This window comes from Ambystoma mexicanum, chromosome 8 (genome assembly GCF_040938575.1).
Source record: "Ambystoma mexicanum isolate Mex_15411 chromosome 8, UKY_AmexF1_1, whole genome shotgun sequence".
In the NCBI taxonomy this organism is placed as follows: domain Eukaryota; kingdom Metazoa; phylum Chordata; class Amphibia; order Caudata; family Ambystomatidae; genus Ambystoma; species Ambystoma mexicanum.
Window position 1 is genome coordinate 733,333,611 of NC_090929.1, and position 13,575 is coordinate 733,347,185.

At 44.0% G+C, this 13,575-nt stretch overlaps 1 protein-coding gene across 5 annotated transcripts in view; it reads left to right on the plus strand.

The window, feature by feature from the left end:
* The window catches only part of WASHC2C (WASH complex subunit 2C), a 2,476,852-nt gene that overhangs the window by 961,868 nt on the left and 1,501,409 nt on the right, over positions 1–13,575 (plus strand). The gene's annotated exons all lie outside the window — the stretch shown is intronic.

Here is a 13,575-nt window from a genome sequence, read left to right on the forward strand (position 1 = left end):
ATCTTCTCCAAATCGGGATATAATACCCAAAATCAGCTCCTCCATCTTATCCGAGAATTCTGTTAATGTTTTTACACTCGGCTGCAGATAAACATGAATTACCGTAAGACAGAAACCGCTTTCCCTACTGGGTTTAGTAACTTCCACTGTCTGTATGTAGCCTCCCTCAGTGGTTGCCCATATTTCACGGGATGTATGTTGCTGGCATATACCAATAATAAGTGCCCCCATCGGCCTCCCACAGGGGCCTTTACCAGCCGGCATCTGATGCAAATAGTATCCTTCCATGTGTACCAGGCTATCAAACCAAGTCTCTTGTAGCATTATAGCATCATGCCCCCCCAGCTGTTGCCAAGAGCCATTCTGGTTAAGCAAATGTCTATGGCCCTGAGTTTTCCAACTGCAGACCTTCAAGGCAATAATATGGAGTTAATCTCCTGATCCAATGGCTGGAACAGGGGATAACAGCCCGGCAGCCCAAGTTAACGGCCTGGGCGAAGCGAGAGCAGATAATGAGGGCTCTGGGACATTATCCTCCGTTCCTGCCATTGGAGTGGTGGATTAAGGCTATCGGCACCCAGGGTTGCCAAAGCGATAACCCGGGGTGCTAAAAAAGGATTTTTCTTCGTACAACGGGACTCCCGCAGCATCCCGTTGTATGAAGGAAAATCCTTTTCCAAGATGGCCCCCATGGAAAGGAAAGAGGGGCTCTGTACCGAGCCCCTCTTCTCTTTCCATGGCGGCCTGCGGGAGGCGAGGGGAAGGAGCGAATAAGGTAAGCAGGGGTGTGGGGGAAGAAAAAGAAATAATGGGACAGAGGGTGGGGGGAAGATGGCGGCGGGGGCCGGCAGTCACGCAGCTTGGAACACGGGCTTGCACCAGTGGTTCAAGCCGACGTTTCTAGGCATCTGATTGGCTGGCTCCACCGCCAGGGTGCTAATAAGGCTGAAGCTTCCAAAAATAAGTTCCTAACTCAAGTTTGAGTTCAAATGGAGTACAACCCTATCCATCTGCAATTCATTATCAAATTCCACAATTTATATGTCATCAACGTCAATGGGGTGCAGTGTGAGAATATGGTGAAATAGGGTAGCACATTACTGCGATTTAAGACTAAACCATGCTTTACTGGAAGTAATCGCTCTAAAAGCAACTTCTTGTTCCACACTGACTGGGACCCTATCTTCAAATCTGGAAAAAAGCCTTTTACAAAAAAAAAGTAAACTTTTTTCTTTTTTTACTATGCCCCGTGTTTGATTTTACTGGGTCAAAAGGTTTTTTGTTTGACTTGAATTTCTGGTCAACAGCCAATCTCCTTTCGGTCAAGTAAAAGAAAAAAGGCACACTTCTTCTTTTCAGATGGAACATCCCTTCTCCAGTTCTCATGTCAAACACTAATGAATTCTGGGGTTGAACTTCAGTCTTCCGAACCATAAACTGCTCCATAGGTTCTTCAACACAGTAAATGGAAAAGTTAATCCGTTCTTCCACATAGGGACCATTGCTCAGATTAACGCTTGTTGTATCTACTGGATTTTGGTCCATCTGAGCTTGAGGTATCTCCAAGTCGGCCAATCTAACCTGCATTTGAGTCTTTTTATCAGGAATCTGTTGCGGCACTGGTGGAGGCATTGCAAGATTACATAAGAATTCCTGCGTCATTTGATTTGCCTCTTTTAATTAGCTGCATATTTTTAGTTTTCCTTATTTGTAGATACTCTATAAAACTTTTATTCAGCAGTTTTTCTTGTATTGTTTTTTGAAATATTGGAAATGCTTTGGTGATTTCTGGGCCTCCGGGGCATTGTCACCCAGTGCAATTGGCTGTGGTTCTCCGTCCTCTTCCAGCATTAACAATTCGGAGTTGGTCACTGCCGACACCCTCTTGGGGGACTCGTAAAAGTTGCATACCACTACTGGGAAGTCATCCTGTATTGGCCAAGCCTTACTTGGAGTTGTCATACTAGAGACAATGGATGTTTATCCTTGGATATCAGGTATCCTAGCCAGACCTAGGGAACCTAATCCAATTAAGTAATGGGCCTTTGGGATGAACCCGGTAACTGCCTGCCGAGACGAAGTAGGTATACCATGGTCACAAGCTCCTTTTATCCATTTTATTGATTCTGTTAACGTTCCATCACGATCTTCTTGTCTGAGGCTTCCGTCTCTAAACAAATCACAGAATTTATTTTGCTGTTGAGTAGATACATCAGCTTCACGATCCATTATAGCTTGCAATGAAGTGATGGAAGATTATACATACATAATTTTTCGAGTGGATCATGGCCAATAAGGTCGATTGGTCCTTGACATTTTCATTTATTGTTTCATAAAGCTTCAAGAACGGGGACAAGGATGTTGTCGAGGCAGACATAACATTGAGTTTGAAATGCAGCCGAGTTCGAGTAACTAGGACCCTGAGGATTAATGTTTGGAGAGAAAGCAGAATTATTAAGAGACAATGACAAGGAGGTGAAGGAGGGCACCACTGGGGATGTATAAATAAATTCCGGTAGTAATAGTCTCCTGGAGTCATCAGTATGTGTCTTTATATTGCTACCAGTTATCGAACACAACACCACAGGGCCATGTATCGAGCATTCCAGCCCCTGCATCAGGCTCTGCACACTGTTGGAGTCTCTTGTTTGTAATGTGGACTGGGATTAAGGACTCCTGCTACACACCGATGCCCAGGCATCTTTTGGCACTCCTGCCTCTCCTTAATGTTTGCAATATCTCTGGTTAAACGAGCTGCCACATTTTTGCGTGGACCCCTCATTGACCGGGGTAGCGAAAGCATTTGGTACTTCCTTCTGTGTTCTCCCTTGAATTTCTAATATCTGGCGGATGTATATTGCATTTGCATCTGTGACACCAGATAGATTGAGAAGTTTGTTTAAAAATACATGATGCAGTACGCGCAGTGACCAATTCCGTGGCCTCAAAGCAGTTTACCAACGTCATTAGAAGTCAGGGGCTCGCTTTCTAGCATTTCCATATCGGTCAAATCGTTGCACATTATTCATTATAAACCGTGTATTTGAGTTTACATTCACCGCCTCATCAGACAGATTTTCGAAAGCAGATATCAATGGTGGAGGGTGTGACCATAAGGGTTGCGTGGAGACCTAGCAGGTGATCTTTTTGACTTTATGACTTACTTTCGAAAGTCCCTAACTCAGAGTCCTGTAGCTATGTTTCTGCATCTTTTTGACTCCAAAATGGTGTCTGCAGCTGGAGGAGCGCTACATTTCCTTTGAAGTGGCGTGCTTAGATGAAGGCAGCCCATCCTTGTATAATTGAAGTTGCCGCCTTGTGCGTGGTGGGCAGTAGGGCGGGCGGGCGGGCAGCGGGACTCAATGTGAATTTTCTTCTATGGCCAGAGATCAACGCAACAGCACGAAAACTTAAGGCTCAAAGCAATCCTGGCCTCAGAATATTGCACCAGAATATCGCTGCAAACGAGGCATCTTCCTGCTCCTTTCCTGCGGCTTGACTGATGCTCAACTGAAATCATCAGCCGAATTCACGCATCAGTGCTACATGCCAGAGACTTCCTTTATGCAGAATTCCAACAAATTAAAGGGATTGTAGGAAACAAACAGGAGCACAATAAGCTGGTCCACTCCCCATCTCTCCTGAGGCTCGACTGAAGTTTTTCATTTGTTGGATTTGGCAAAACCTGTTGTCAAAAGCCCTTTGAAATCAGAGGACAGTTTTATTCACTAGAATACATCTTTACCTGACATTTTCAACCTTTCTCCCATCCCTTTCTCCCATCAACAGGACCCTCCTCCTAACGTTTTTCTGGCTCACAAATTTACTGGTGATTTGTGAACTTTCAGGGCACAATGCCTTAGTCCACTTAGGTTTGGACTTCTAAGGTTAGGGTTGTATTGTTGTGGACTGGGATTGCAAATCTAACTATTTCCTTTCCTTTCAGTATTGTGGGGAGGAGCTATTGTGATTTTATTCCTGTAAATATGTATTTTATTATAAGATTTGTGTGGTATTACTTGCTTGTAGTCATTGTTATATTATTAATTGGTCATAAATATAGTATTGTTCAAACTACTTGTCTAAGTGTAATCCTTGATAATTTACCTTGTGGACTCTTTACCAGGCTCTGCAATCCTAAGAGTTAGCCTTGACCTCTCTCCATGTTCACTAACTAGCTTGCCCTCCTATGCATCTGTCCACCAAGCCAGAGTGTAGAAATCCAGTCTAACATCTACATGCTGCAAGCTGTAGCATTGACGGAATTCACCGGCGGCGCAGAGGTATCCGCGGCAGAGCAGGACAGTCCCGGCTTCATGAGTGACATCGAGGAGACATCTGATAGAGACACAGAAGATTCCCAAGTGCTGGTCTACAGCTCCAAGTGGCAGGTGTCCTGCTTTGCTACGGAAGTTTCCCTGGAGACAAAGGCAGACATATAAAACGCACCCAGGTGTTGGCAGCGGCGCATGGGGCTCCGACGCAAAGGAAACATTGTTTTACAGAAACACACCTCGCCCTTGCCACACATTTCGAGATACTTGTCGAAAAAGTCTAAAACTGCAGTAGAATTGATTCTCTCACCTAGCGATTTGACATCTATTAAAACCTCTTCGCCCAGTGGTTCTCTCTCGGCGAATATTCCAAAGGCCAAAATTCCTAAGGGTGCTAATAAAAAGACACACGTGGCTCGCAAAGTCAGGGATTGGACCAGAAACACAGGCTACGCTGTGGCTACGCTACTTAGGTATGGGGCTCAGACCCAGCAGGTCCACTCAGCTCATCCTTCCAATGTTGATAAAATGAGTACCATTAAGTTGGGTAAAAAAAAAACATCTGTTATTAGTCGTTCACCCCAAGATGCCACTTTGGGGGTGAACGTATGCTCTACAAATACACCTGTTATGTTTTCTTAACATGCCACTGGAGGATAATGTTCAGTTTGGCAAGGCAGTAGAAGATGCCATGGAAACTGTCAGAAAAGAACACAAATCACTGAAGGTGGTAGCTTGCCAACTGCTGTCCTTTTTGTGGACAGGGATATGCAAGATTCTCAGCCCAGTAAGCCTTTACATCAGGAGCTGCCTCCAGTTCTTGGTATACCAATCAGGCACAATTATCTGCATCAGTTATCTTTTTAAAGACGGTTCAGAAGAGGACGTAGTAGGAGTAGAGGTCAGACTACTAGAGGTTCGGCTCCTCCTACCACTCAATGGCTCCCTGTGTCAGGTCCCCTGCCATGTGACCCGTGTAGTGGGTTGCATTACACTGTACGCCCATGGGGGGTAGATCATATCAGACAAGTGGGTGTTGTCAAATGTGAAGGACAGATACTGCTTGGAATTCGTATAACTGCTGCTTGATAATCCACCAAGTTACAGGACAGTGTCTCTAGAACACCGATAGATCCTACAAGCAGAAATAGCTCTTTTACAAAAAGGAGCCATAGAGCTTGGGTAAACCAGGGTATTTATTCTGTGTACTTCCTTGTTCCAAAGAAAGACAAGACAAAATGTTCAGTACTCCAGCAAACACATATGTCAAAACCTCAAAAATTCAGAATGACAACATTGCAGGAAGTCATTACTTTGCTCAGAAGGAGGGACTACATTGTAACACTTGATATGAAAGATGCATACTTTCATATTTCAAATTTGCCAGCACACCGAAAGTACCTAAGATTCAAAGTGGGGTTGCGTTACTACCAATTTAAAGTACTCCCATTTGGTATTGCATCAGCCCCTGGAGTTTTTACAAAGGTACTAGCATAAGCAGCAACTATTAAGATGAATTTCTAGAATCTGGCCTGATGGACAGATTTTAGGAGGGCCACCCTAGTTGTAGTGACTAGAGGAACTTTGAGAGGTTAGCCAAACCCAATCAAGTAAAGTGTGGAGAGTGGTCAAGGCTATTCTCAGGAGTGTGGGAGTGGGGCCAGGGCCACAGATTGAGTCCGTACAGTGAGTCCACAATGTGAGTCCACAATAATTAAATGTAGACAGGTAAGTACAAAAAATAAGTTTATTCTAGACCCAAAAACACAACTGTTCAACTTGAAGCCGGGATGAGCAGACTTGACGCCATTGCTTTTTTAAAATTCTTTTTCTCCAGCATGGGGTCTGGCATAGATTCACATGCTCATGAATATTCCGAGGCTGGGAATCCTCGGTAAAGAAAAAAATCAGTTTCCATTTAATTTTTGAACTGTCTTTCTCCTAACAACCAATCACTGAGCTCTGGGTCATACTTCCCCCTGTCAATGACTGCCCTCTACCTAAGCCACTCCTCTGGCAGCCATCTTCAGATCTTTACAGCACGCTACAGTGTTGGTGGTCCTCGAGTTTGCTCTGCCAGCTACTTCTAGGATTTTTCGTGTTTTTCGACAGAAAAAGGTTCTATTTTTGTTCCAAAAGAACCTGTGCTCTGTCCTCCATCTGCCGACAGCTGGGATCTGTTGTCGGTGAAGTTCAGCGCCCCTCAAGGGCGAAGAATGTCGAAGTTTCCAGAAGGAACAGTGAGGCCATCAGGCCTATTTCTCGCCCCTACAACCATGACGGAGGAGAAGAAAGAAGGAAGATCCCTCTTCAAGCCCTGCACCAAGTGCGGGCTGCGGAATGTGTTTGTTGAGGACAAGCACCTGCAATGCCTCAACTGTCTGCATTCCGGACTACAAGGAAGAAGAGTGCGAGATATGCCTCGGCTTCTCCAAGAAGACGAAGGATAGGCACAGTAGACTGGCAGTGTGGCTGAACACCAAGACCTCTGCCCTGTGCTTCGAGCAGGGTCATGCCTCACCCAGGACCGGCCGGTCCAAGGAGCGGTCTTCTAAGTCCTTTGAGGGCACCTCATCCTTGAGGGCCCAAGACCAGTCCAAAGCAAGTCCGGGTCCACCGGGGTCGCCGTGTTGAAAAGGAGGGACATGCTGGCCATCTTGCTTGAATGGACAGGAACGGATGGGGAAGGGTCTTGCAAGTTTTTGCTGGTAAATATATTCCTAAACCCTGAACTCATTAAGATGGAGGAAGCTGTGAACTTTCTGTCTCTTATTTCCAGGGGAAATCCCTGAAGATGGAGCTTTGGTTATGGCCCTGGGTATGCTGAATGCCTGGATGTTTGCTGCTACCAAGAATCAGTGAGGTTAAAAACGTCAAGGGAAGCGCAGGATAGGGGACAAAGGGTACGACAGGAGCAAGAGACTTGGGACTTGGTGCCACTGAATAGACATTTCCTCAGGGATTTCCCCTCAGCCCCTCCCCCGAGTTTTACTTGGCAAAACGGTCCATGAAAGTTGACTATCGACTATTTTCTGTCTGTCGATTTGTTCCGGAAAGGTGGAAGCTTGAATGTTAAAAGTTCAGGATTGAGTGATCATGCTATGGTTTGTTGTCAGCACCCCCTTTTTGGGGTAACACGGCCTGTGGGGAAAGGCCCTGAATGTTGAAATTAATCCAAGGAACCATGCAGTAAAGTACTCCCCGAGAATACCCATGGCCTTTGATGATATGATTGGGAATGTCTCTTGTGCGGAGGTGGACGTCCTGTGCTCTCCGGATAGGTCTGCCCCACCTGTCTCTAATGCGGGGCCTAATGTCAGTAAATCAACTGGAAAAAGGATTGATGAAGGTGGGACACAATCATGGCCTTGATCCTATGGTCCAGCAGCGTAAAAAGAGGATGTGACTAGAGATAAGGCGGGCAAGGAAGCCCGCTGAGTCTAGAGAGGTCCGGATGGTTAAACAAAACTAAAGAAATTGGCTTAAGGGCCATACATTCTTTTAGGGCGATCAATGATGCAGAAAATATGTTGTGCTGCATGCTGGTTAACAACATTACGAGGTACTGGCAGTTGATCAAGCCAAGGGGGACAGACCAATACCTGCAAATTCAAGCAATATCTCAAGACGTCTGCGTGAAATATTTCTCTGAAGTATATGGAAAGTCAGGGATGTTTGGAGGATCTTGGCGAGGGGCCCTTAGTGAGACCCTTGATGATATAGCAGTTTTGATTAAGCTCATAAACGAATGCTCCTGGACCTTGAAATAAAATGTTTGGTTATGGGCCCAGCTTTTGTCACTCTTGTTTGGAAACATCTTGGTAAATTGAAAGCTTCCGGGGACCTAGTGTGCCGCCCTGATTGTTTTGCTCTTTGAGGGAAGAGACCGACTGTCCCTGACGCACTACAGGTTCATTTCTTTGCTGAACGATTCCAACAAAACTTTTGCCAAGATGATTCTAAAGGAATTGCAAGAGTGGTCTTGGGGCGCTAACTGTCTGGATCCCTACCAGGAATGCTTTAAGAAGGGATTGGGAACAGCCCTAAATAGTTTTGTCTTGGGGCTTCTGGCTGCGCAAGCTAAGAAACAGTTTAGACCGGTTTATCTGGCCTTCCTGGATGTTAGTAAAGCTTTTGAGCATGTAAATAGGGCAATCCGTTGGAAGAGCCTATCTGATAGTGGATGTCCCCAATCAGACTGGATTCGCATGGCTCCTTCTCTCAATGGATATAGACGAACCGTGGACTGCGACAGAGGTGTGTCCTCGGCCGTTTTTATTCTCTTTCTACATCAATGATATGCTTGCCTGTTGGAAAACTGATAGGACAAATACGCCCAAGTTGGGAAATGTAGCAGTACAATATTTAGCATACGCAGACAATGTTGTCATCTATGATTTGACACCACTAGGCCTGCAAAGAGCTTCACAGGTGGTTGATGATTTCCTTAGTAGCTGGATCTCTAAGTTAACAGCTTGAAATCAAACATTCTGGTGCTCAATAGGGGGAAAAGTGGGAAAGTAAAACGAAAAAATGTGGATGGAATATGAGTGGTCAAACTTTGGAGGTCGTTAATATGTATAAGTACTTGGGCTTGTGTATTTATGATGGAAATGGCAGGAATGCGCCACAAGCTGAAGTAAAGTCAACGTTTTTGCCAGCGGCTAGTCAACTTATCCAACTTGACTACAAGTTTAGAAGGTTCTGATTACGATATGTGTTGAAACTGTTTGAACAGAAAATTGTCCCGAAATTAGTTTTTGGGGCCCAAACACGGGAAGATGGAGTCTGTAGGGCAAGGCTGGAGGCCAAGTTGTGGAGAAGGGTGTTGCGCCTACCGGCCTCGGATCCAATAGCCGGAATACTGTTTGAGTTGGGGCAACTGCCAATTCAGACATTTATTGACTTGGGAAAGTTGCATAAATATGCTGGCATAGTTTCTCCACCCAACGCCTTGTTTTTTGGCCACCTGAATGACATGTGGGTAAAGGGCGATTGTAAGGTGTTGGTGGATTGGGGTGCATGGTGTACACACCCTTTTAAAAATGAAATCGTCAACGTATAAACTGTCTACGAATCCCAACAAAGTGAAGCAAAAACTGTTTAGACATGTGTGGATACAGTTTAGGACCGGTTTGCTGGAGTATTGCTGTTTTAAAGATCATTTTACTACGTCGGTGAAGAATTATAACATTCTAGCTCCATATTTGAGGAAGCACCCATCCAGGGAATGTGGGGTCCAAATGTTAAGAATAAAGCCAAATGTCTTCCCCCCCAATGGATGTTTTGGGTAAAAGGAGAAAAACTGATCTGCTCCTTAGCATACTAGAAAAGTACTTATGGATTAGAATCCTTGACACCAATGAAATCTCCTTGTCCATAAGGCTACTACATTTCTTGGATGTCGTTTTAAATTAGTACTAAGGGCGCTTTTCTTTTCCTTTTCGACCTGCTGTTCCGTTGCAATACAAATTACTTTTTCCAAATCTTCCTGTCAAATCTTGTCACTGCCTGATGCTTGTTTGAACTATGTGCATTTTTTGTGTGCCTTTTTTAGAGGTATAATTGTTTTATCATCATTTGATGTATTTTTAGATATAAAGCTTTTAACACGTATAGAAATTAAATTGATTGACTGATTGATTTGTATGTATTTTTATCAGTGATCGAAGTGGGCAGGAGTGGTTGGGAGCAGTGCTCCTCTACTTTTTTAAATTTAGTATTACTGTTCCCGTACTTTTATTTTCCAAAGAAACCAGTATGGAAAGGTCTAGTTTTAAAATAAAAGTGTAGGAAGATGTTGAAACTTGCACTTCAGTGCACTGCGCTGAATCATTCCCTTTAACAGCAGCTGTGTTTGTTTGGGGGGTTGTATTGTCCGTGAGAGGGGGGCGTGGTGATGGGGCTTGTGGTGAGCGGGGCTATGCAGCATTTTTATGTAAACCAAAACGTTCAGTTTTGTACTAAAACACACAATAAATAAATAAAAATAAATAAAAGACTGATCAACAAGTGGGGCATTGATACTAACCAAAACAATTGTCTAGCCAAATTGAAGATCGACCTTAGGGAAAAGGCCATTAGACTTAAATATGCGAGCACGAAGAATCACTTATCCTCTCTCTCATTGATGTCATTTTGTCGCCTTGATTCAGAGCATCCAGGAGAGAGGTGCTGTAAGCTCCCTGAGATCTCCAGAGCATGGAAAAATAATATTAATGGTTCAATTAAACATCCTTCCATTGACAGCTAGAATGTCCTGGCTGGGCGGCCGTAAACAATGCTTTTGTGGGACGGGATACAAGGAGAATATACTCAATTTCTGATTAATATGCCTCCTCCTGATTACCCTTAGAGGACAATGTTTTAAACATTATTTTGTAAATTTTGGTATCCAGAATACTTTGAATGCAATGCCCCTATTCATGAATTGGAATGATTTGTATTTTATATGTGGTGTTTGTAGGTTTATAAAAGGTGGACTTAAAATGTATAGAAGACCATTTTTAAAATAAGGTTTAGGGTTTTAAATTATTATTTGTATGTAGTGTATTGCTGTTTAATGATTGTTAATGGTTAATGCTGAATAATCTTTATTATTACTCTTTAAACAAGTAAGTATTCACTTTAGAGTTTAAGTGTTCATGGACTTCACAGAAGGTTCCCTGTGTGCGTTGCAGCATTAGGTCTGGGCAAGTGGTATGGCCAAGCTCCAAACCACACAAATCTACCACACAAGACTAAGATAAGTATTACCTAAGCCCACACAGTACCTTAGGAGAAAAGAGCTTCTGGGTGAATGCATTCAGGATGCAGCCGCACAGGACCCGGTCCCTGGAATCTTGGTCTGGACACTGGATGGAAACTTGCAGCAGCAGTTGCTAGAGGAGGCTTTCAGCAAAGGACGTTTTAAGGATTCTTGTGGCTCCATAGATTTGGCCCCTTTTTACAGCAGCCAGATGAAGAACTGATATTGCTGGTTGGATTCTCTTCACTTTCTCTGTCCTGCAGTCTGGTTAGGGGACTTTAGGGATTTGGATCGTGTCTCTTGAGATCCAGCAGGAGTCCACCAAAGTTTCAGATGGATTCACAATTCGGGAGACAGACCATGCACCACACTCAGGCTCGAGGTCCCAGGGTATTGGGGGTTTGCAGCAAGGTCGCAGCACGCTGTGGAGTGCTCAAAATGCAGGTCTTCTTGGTACTAGTGGATCTCACCAGCCTCTGAGTAGGAGTCATTGCATTCGGGACCACCAGGTTGTTTGGAAGGAAGGGTCACGTCAGGCTCCGGTTACACAGCAGGCTCTCCAGTCGCTGGAAACCACAACAGATGTCTTTTCTTCATCTTCCTCTTCGTATTCAGCTCCAGTGGTTAACTTGTCAGCAGCTTCCAGGTGTCAGAGTATTTATCAGGAACTACAGCACAACTTCTGCAATCTCTCCCTGCAGTTTACTGAAAGGGGCGGTCTGGCTGTCCAATCAGGTCAGCCAGCCTCCCATTGGGACCTGGTTCCTTTTAGGCAAGGTGAAATACAAAGGGCTGCAGAGTTTTGGACTCCTCCCTCACTACCTGCCTTCTCAAACACTGGGGAGGCTTGGCAGGTAATACAAAGGATTCCCACTGAAGACAATACTTCCACTGAGGTCGTTCCCACCTAGAATTGTAGGGGAAGACCTCAGAAACAACAAGCAATTGATACGAGCCCACCATTCTATCAGAATGGTTTCCCTTCTGTACATTACTGAGGCTGATTGATCAGACTAAAAAGTCACTAAGGTAAAACCACTGCCACCAGCCATTCAAGTAAACTTGCAATTGAAAGAAACTTTTTACCAGATAAGTAAGAAAGTGGATGCATTGTATCTCCCCAGCACTCTACATAAGGTGGGATGTGCTAGCTCACTTAAATCAATGTAAAGGGGATGCAAATCCCTTTTACTTCTTTGAAATAGTAGTTCACCCAAGAAATAATAAGAGAATTAAAAAGGAAGCCACTGCATTTAAAATGCTGTATGCTGTCATGGTACATTATAGTCTGTACAAAGTTATAGGAAACAATAACTCCAGTCATACACTATGGAGAGACATAAAAAGGTCACCCATAAAAAGAGTCACAGACTGGGTGAGAGGGGAAAAAGATTCCCACTCACCTATGGACAATGTAAAATAATTACCAAGTCCAAGCAAAACCTTCTGGGGTTGACACAGGTTAAGATTTATCATGAATATGAAAATCTTACCCAACAGGCTGTTAAGTTAACCTACCCGTTTCTGTCCCCCTTGTCCTACATAGGGTTACATGGGTGTAAAGTCCTGTGCCTAAATTACTCTTTCCTGACTTTGGTCAGTGGAGACCTGGTCAAGGATCCCTTCCAAGGTCTATTCTAAGGACTGGGATTGAGTGAGTTTACTTACCTGAACTTCAACCTTTTGACTCTTATTAATCATAACCACTGGCATAGTCCATGTCTCAAGAAAACCTACCTGTTAAGTATATACTTTGCAACTATTGACTTTAGGGCACAAGTTATATCATGTTGTAATATTATTGGGCATTTGTATAGTGCCTTTTACCATTGGTATGCTTCCAAAGCGATGTGGGTTGAAAGCCCTTGAGGCCTTTAGTCCAGGTCAGTGGAGAGAGTAGTATAGTAAATAGTGCTTGGGTGCACTCGGTATGTGTGTAGACAGGGAGAATTAAGTGGTGTGTAGATGCATTCTAGTACTATGCATCGTGCAGTGGTTGTGTGAGATTAGTAGAATATGTGCAGCAAAGCCAAGTGGACTTGGATAGCTGCTTTCTGGCGGTGGTGGAGTTTGTGAATGGAATTGTGTGCAGCTAGGCCGATTTACGTGGGGTATAACTGCGTTCTAAAGACTGTTAGGGTGATCATTGAAGTGTATAGGTATGTGTGCATCTAGGCTGAATTGATCGAGGGGTATAGCTGCGTTCTGTTTGTTGGTGCAGAGGAGAGAGTTAGCATATTGGTTAGTTTGAGTGTATGTGTGGATTCGAGGGGGACCTTGTTCCTGATGCGCTTCCAGTGCCTGTCGAGGGGAAATCTCCCTTTGGGGTTCGGGGCTATTACGTCAAGTCCTCAAACCATCTTAGGGTTGCATTTTCAAGGAGCTAGAGAAGCCGTTATAGGAATATTATAAAGTCTATTTTCTATTTCTAACGCATAGAAGGTCTTACCTGTGTTACACCGGTCATTGAAACAAATGCTATTATATATCTCCTAAGGGTCAATTTATATATCTGTCTTATAGTGTTAGTGTGACAATATTTGACTAGAAGTG